Genomic DNA, 7,367 nt, shown 5'->3' on the forward strand with positions numbered 1-7,367 from the left:
GTGGCGCCGCCTCTGGACAGCTGCAGCTGCACCTTTGGGATAGTCTGCCAGCCCGGCTTCCAGTCCAGGTCAGCACTGTCCCTCTTTTGAAGGGTGTCTCCTACTGATGACCACCCCCTTCCTCCAAGGTAGCCGGCTAGAGTGACCTCAGGCAGGCTATGAGGCTTCCATGCTAGTGCCCAGAAGTTCCAGGCACCAAGGCAGCCATTTCTGCAACGTGCTGGGCCACCTGGGTGTTTCTGCATTTGCGACACCCAGGTCCCATAGCCCACTCTGTTTTTGTCCTCTCCCTTCCTCGGTGGTCATTTGGAACTGGGTCACACCCTTTTTCCTCACCTGGCATACAAAATTCTTTTGAGATTTATAGTTGAAGTTTCTTTGTTGGGTCCCAAACTCCAAAAGTGCTTAAACCTACAAGGTAACAGAGGCCAGAGGTTGGGGCTCAGGTGCCTGGCTGTGGCAGAGAGCAATTTATTAACAGCAAAACAGTTAAGACAGCAACACATCTCTCAGAAAATTTCCCATTAAATAGAAAATTTTATTTAAGCACACAACAACGCCCTGAGAAGGTGATATTACCGTCACCATTTAACAGACGGGGAAATGGACTTAGAGGGATTAATTAATCCTTTATGGACATGGCTCATGAGTTGGGGAGCATTGGTTTTAGTTCCAGGTTCAAAGTCCATGCTCTTGACCCCCATTTTGTAATCGTTCTCAAAGTAAGGCCTGGCCACTTCTGGGCCTCAGTTTCTTCGCCTGCAAGATGGTTGATCCTGTTTCCTCCACAGGCTGACTGAACCCCACGAAGCCCCAGGCCTGGCCCATCGGCATCTCCCATGGGCCCGTCAGCTCCGGCCGGCAGTGAAGTCTGCCCTACAGGTGTTTGACACATTTATGCTCAGCCTCAGGCCCCTGGTGTATAAGGAAGTGACCCTGATCTGGGGGCACCTTATCTTGGGGCTCTGCAGTCGTAAATGAGTTGACAGTTGCTCAGCTCCCATTCTCAAAGGTGGCAACCCTAGTAACTCTATCTCTGGGATATCAAAGCGGCAAATGACCCTGGGAAAACAGCTAGGAACAGCAGGACGGCAAAGGAGCTCCTCCCTGGCGGTGGGTGCATTCCCCAGGTCTCGCTTGCCTTTGAGTGCATCATATATCACTTTTAGTAGCTTCTGCTGCACCCCCCACCCCGCCCCCCCTGCAACCAAGGACCTTGGAGAGAGGATGCCTTGAGCCCCACCTGGTCTGTTTTCTGAGAGGAGGCAGGGAGGAGGGAAGCTTCCTCCCACCCCCTACGTGGCTGCCTTTGTTCCATTTAATCTCCAGCCTGCTTTCTCTACTACCCCTGGTGAAGAGTGTTTGATCTCAGAGTTAAAACCACCAAAAGCAACTCTTTCTTTTCTCCTCTAACTGCTAGGCTGGCAAATTTGTTTGGCCCCAGGGTCTTAAGGCACAGAAGGCATTTGGGGGGCAGCATAAGTCAATCTCTATCTTGCCCTTGGACAGTGATGCAACCACCACTTGTCAGTTTACCCACCCTGGCAGCACTGTCTCCCAGAGCGGACATCTGGAGTGAAGGACTGACGAGTGGATTCCAGAGGCAGCCCTGTCTCCTGTCTGCTGCAGCCTAGCGTGGCCCACAGCCGCCAACAAGGACACGCAGTGTCATTCTGCACATTCCCATGTACACACATCCTCCTTGCCCCGCTCTTAGCTCATGACTTCATTTCTTACGTTGTGAATTCTGACAATTCAGGCTGGTGTCAGCCTCACCAGCATGTTCCTCACTATGCCACGCTACCTAAAGCACCTGGCTGTTCAGGCTATTCTGGAGCCTCTCTGCCGAGTCTCCACCCCCACCTCCCAAGCTGAAGGTGTCTGGGTCTCTGTCCCAGGGAGTCCTGGTGAAATGGCACATTCTCTTGCCTAATTTACTGGACTTTTAACACAGTTATTTACTGTGCTATCTACACCGGACCAAACATCTGGAAGGAACCTGGGATAAAATCCGCCAAGAATTTAAATGTTTATTTTGCACTGTAACTTTTAGAACCAAATCAGGGAACCTTCACATCTTCAGCCAATTGTTTGCTGGTATATAGACCTAAGCCAACATATCATCTGATAAAGTTTGTCCCTCCTTGCCCTCTCACCATGTAACTCATTCACTGAACGGCTCGTAAACACTTCTTTCTTTCCTTCTCAGAGATATCTAGGGCCAATCTGAGCAACTCCATTGCTCTACCAGCAGCACTGCAGCTGCCACCTAACCTGAGAATCAAGCCACCGCAGAGCTCAAAGAACCTTTGGGGTTGTCAGGTCTTCTCTGGGCCTAAAGTTTACCTTCTATATTTATCTTCTGCTTTATAACCCATTACGTCGCTTCCTTTGCCCATTCCAGATCTCATCATACGTGATCACCATCATGTGAGTCCAGCGCATTGTGACTCACAGAAAGACCCACCCATGCTACAATTAGTTAGCAGCAGTTCTGATGAGGTGCGACTCCCTTTTATCTCCCGAAGGGAAAGCCAATCAAAATTAATAGAAAACCAGAGTACTAGACCATTTGAAAGATAAAATTTTATATTCAAAGAAACTAGCTACTTGGATGAAATACTTTAAAAAGCACAATTTCCCAAGAGTGAGGTCGCCTTTCTTCCTTGCACAATTTTTTAATCTAAGTTCTAATGTCAGGCACTGAAAGGAGGTTTTGAAATACAGTGTGATACCTACCCCTTCTTGAGGAGCTTGGGTTCTCAAATGGGATCGACCTCCATTAATAAATAATTACACTCAAGTGCAAAAAGCCCAGGGAGGTGAAAGTGCAGGGAGGCTCAGGAGGAGCCCATTCAGACTTGAGACATAGGAATGGCCTTGAGCGGCATCGGTTATCAGCAACAGGCCCAGTGCTAGTGACACTGAAGTTTTCAAGATGGAAGCCTCTCTCCCCGCCTGACCTGCTCACCAGCAGGCATAAGGCCCCATCTCTAACTAGGCCCTTCTCTCCCCTTTAACTCTGCCAGGAGCATTCCTACATTTGCATCCTTGCCGAAGCCCCTCCTTCTGCCCAGGATACCCTCTCTCCATCTCTCCGCCTGTGTGAATCCTACCTGTCCTCCACACAGGACCTGCCTCAAGTATATTCGAACTGTCCAGTGACACAAACACCCCTCTTCCCAGCTTGGCTGAATACTCTGCTGCTGCCATGTTGAAATTCTTAATCACTTTATCTTCCATTTTGTGTTTTGTAAGTGAAGGCCAGTGGGGCAGTAGAGCATGCGTGCGAGCGGATGAGAGATGCACATGGTGTGGCCACTTTTGCACACAGTGTTTGTGATGCTCCATGTTCAGCAATACGCAGCGTGAGTACAGGATAAGCGTATTATGCCTACGCCTGACTCATCGTGGGTGCTGACAGCTCTGAAAGGCTATGCTTTCCATTCGATCCAGAACTCGCTTCCAATTATTCAAGGAGAAACAAAAAACTGAGGCGCCCTATTGTATTCCTTCTTACTCTGTTACTTTCCTGTACCAGCCAACCACGTATCCTTGAAATGATGCCCAAGGGAAAGGGAAAGGTAAGGCAGCCCATAGTTTCTTATCCTTTCAGTCTTTCTCAGCAGCAAGCTGAAGGTAGAGTGTATTGGTGAAATAAAAACAGTTGAGTTATTGTTGTACTGTGTTTCTACTGCTCTAGTAATCATGAAATACGTATGCATGTACTAGCTATGAAATACAGACTGTATAATTTTGGTGATTCTGCATATGAGTCAAATGTTCTTATATTTGCATTTAAAACTGGCATTGAAGTGTCAAGATGAACAGTGAAATGCACGCTAATAATTTAAAATTTTTACTTCGTTTACTTAGAATGACATCAAATGGTACCAAACAAACACCATGACAAGTTGAGAGAGAGAAACCACAGAAGAAAGGAAAAAGCTTAAACTTTTGGTATCTTTTGTGACACTTTTTCTGGCCTTTTAGCAGGGGTCTCCCATTTTCATTTTTCACTGCACTCTGCAAATTATGTAGCCGGCCCTGCCTTCGAAGCACATTTGAGTGACTCCCCCTCTGTAATCACTTCATCCTACATCCATTGCCTTGGCCCCAAACACCAGGAACTTTCACTGCTGTACCAGCTGACATCTTTCATTCAACGGGCAGGTCTCCCCTCTCCCTCTGTTGTCTTTTTCTAATGACATCTGTCTACCTCACGGGGTTTTCAGAGGCACAAATGGGCTTTATAACTGGAAAGATCACAACTGGAAGATGTCATTTCTGTATTTAACTCACGTTGCGGCTCTCAGGAAATGCTTGTTGAGTGCCACTGACTGAACCACAAAGCCCTGAGGCCAGGGTCAGGGTCTTATACCTTTGAGCCTTTTTCACAGTGGTAGCACGTGGCCTTGGGCAGAAAAGGAACACAATGAAATGTTGAGGAAGATCTGGTTTCAGCATTTTGCTCAGGAAACCCTATCTCCATGGATAGCACAAGGCAAATTCTAGTTCTTGCTCTGGTCTCAGTGATTTAACCTGGAAGATGAAGATGACTGATAGTTCCAGATATTAGTGTTAGAAGGGATTTTAGACAAATTCTCTCATTTTCTAAATGAAAGAGTAGAGACTTGTCCAAAACCACAAATGAAGTGAATAGTTATTGCCTTCCATGCACTATCACCTTCTTCCTTGCCAGCTTCTTCATGTGGTCTGTGAAACAGTCTCCACCCTGTTTTGGGAGTTGATGGGGAGGGTGGCTTGTGACCCAGTCTGAACCAATCAGCTTGTTCTATTCTTCTGCCCATGACAACTGACTCGAAGCCAGCCTGAGACCTAGGCTGATTAAGCAAGCTAAGTTAATCAATGTGAATAGCAAGGCTTTTGCCAGGAATGAAGGAAGGCAGAATCTCTCTTCCTCTGGACCAGGGTGTGAGGAGATGTGGCATAGGGCTGCTGCAGCCATTTCTGATATCCTGGTGGGACTGAGCCTGGAGATCCAGCCGGTACACTACAGAAAGAAGGACAAAGGGAATGACAGAAATTGGCACCAGAGCTCGAAGCCATTGTGAGTCACTGGATCGACCCCTACCTGAAGCTGACATGCTATGAGAGTTTTCATTTATATGAACCAACAAATTTTCTTTTTCAAATGTGTTATTTTTGAAGCCAGTTTGATTGGGGGTTTCTATTCCTTGCAACATAGAAAGATAAGGAGACTAAATTAAAGACACAGAGGCAAGCCTAAAACCTAGCTCTCCTAACTCCCCACCCAAGGTTACCACTGCAATAACCCTGCCATAATGCCTCTGGATAGGTGTTTTTTGAAATCACCCATCTGAACTAATGCTACTGAGAATAAGTATGGTGACAATTCAGTGGGAGCCATAGCAAACATAACAGAGACTAAGCATTATTACTACATTACGAATGAATCAAAGATTACGATTGATCTCTTGTCAGGGCCAGAAAAGGCAAGTCTTCCATGTGACACTATAGTGATTCCCACTTAGAATCATGACATCAGGTAGTGTCCACCCTGGCAGAGGATCCGTGGATGATAGCACCACTGGGAGACTTCCCAAGGTCACCAGGAGGGAGCACAGGCGGCAGTGCACTGTGCTTAGCTCAGTAAAAGTCTGCATTCAATCAATTCCAACCAATGGACCATAGCTGGCCACAACCAGCTCTCTCCTTCATACTTTAATGAGCACGGTGTGGTGGAGAGCGTTGGACTTTAGCCTCCTAGAGGATCGAATCAGATAAACTAAATCAGCCCACTCATCTCACGTTCGGCATACCAGGCAGTGGTGCACCTGGGCTGCACAGCCACAGATGAAGACCCTCAGCCACACCAGCTCTGCTCTCCTCCAGGACACTGGGTCCTCCTGTCTAAAAACCTTTAATTGGTGAGGATCAGGCCCCGGGTCCTGTGGTTGCCCTCCCCGCCCAGCTGCTTTGGTCAGGTGCCAGGTAGGAGAGGAAAGGCCTATAATGCCTATCTGATTTCCCGAGGCACCCTGGAGGGGCCTCTTCCTGATGACCTGACCAGGTGGCCAGACGATGGAGCTTAGGAAGCAAGACAAATTGCATGGGGAGCTGCGGTGGCCCAAGAATTGGCTTGGCAGGTTGAAGGCCCTCTGGCAAGGCTAATGAAGGGGGTCTCTCACTAGCTGGAAACAGGGAGCTTGCAGAGCTGGGAGCCCTATGGAGATTAGCTGGATTCTGATGACAAGCAGCTGGCAGGGCTGGAGGCAGTGGCATGGAGCCCCCAGGTCCTGGTCCTGGAGGTTGGAGACAGATGCTATGTGGGCTCTTCCCTGCAGTTAGCAAAGATTTGCTTAGTTCTTTTGATGAGACATTGTTAAGTCACCTAACGTCCCCGAGCCTCTGTTTTCTCATCTGTAAAATGGTTGTGTCTCCTGATAGGGATGCTTTGGGTGCTCACCAAACTCATGGGCCTGGCAGAGAAAAGTGTCCTTCAATGTAAGTTTCCTGCCCCCTTGGCCTAGCTCCCTGTGCCCCCATCTGGTTTTGTCTAGTTCCATGCGCCCCCTCCCTCCCCACCACCTCCATGCACTCTCTGCCTTGGGCTGAATGAAGCAGTGCGGGTAAATCAAGTCCACGTGTCTATCACCAGGCACTAAATCTCCCCAGAGGACATTCCTTACTGCCGCAGTAATGCTGCCAGCTCCAGGGAACAAGATTGCACCACAGGGCAGGCTCCCCATAGGAGACTTAAAGGGCCAGCTCACAGACTCCCATTTCCAGCTGAGGAGGTCCTCAGGCCCAGCCAACAGCTGTGTCAGTGGGCTTGGCCTTATGTGGGCACGGGCATGTTAGCAACAGCAGCAGTAGCCACAGAAACAAACAAGCAGTAATCCCACATATAGAGATGATGATGTGGATTAGGGAGTCAGGGCCCAACCTCTTTAATGAGACTGATTTCTCTCAATTCCCAATCTGGCTGCTTTTTGGCTGTGTGGCCCTGGACAGTTGATTCCTTTCCTGTCCACCTCAATCTCCTCAATACAAATGTGTATGGGAAACCCTTCTGCCTTCCAGGTCTCATTCTGTTGGTAGCACCATCATTACTTGTCACCTCATTTTCTCCTACCTAGTTTCTTGAGGAAGAGATTGTTACTATGCCTAATTCTCCAGAGGAGTAATTGTACAGGCTCTCTGGCTTGTTTCAGTTGCTTTATCAGTGGTTATTGTGAAACCTGGGACATTTGCCCTATGCACCAAACAGGGCAGGTGATTGGCTGGAGCCTGAGCATTGGGGGTCCCGACCGCTTTGACTGCCACTTATACCCATTGGCCATCCTTCCATGGCTGGTTCCCACCCCAGGCAGCATTCAGGC

Source organism: Pteropus medius, unplaced genomic scaffold, assembly GCF_902729225.1.
Source record: "Pteropus medius unplaced genomic scaffold, Ma_sr-lr_union100, whole genome shotgun sequence".
NCBI lineage: Eukaryota > Metazoa > Chordata > Mammalia > Chiroptera > Pteropodidae > Pteropus > Pteropus medius.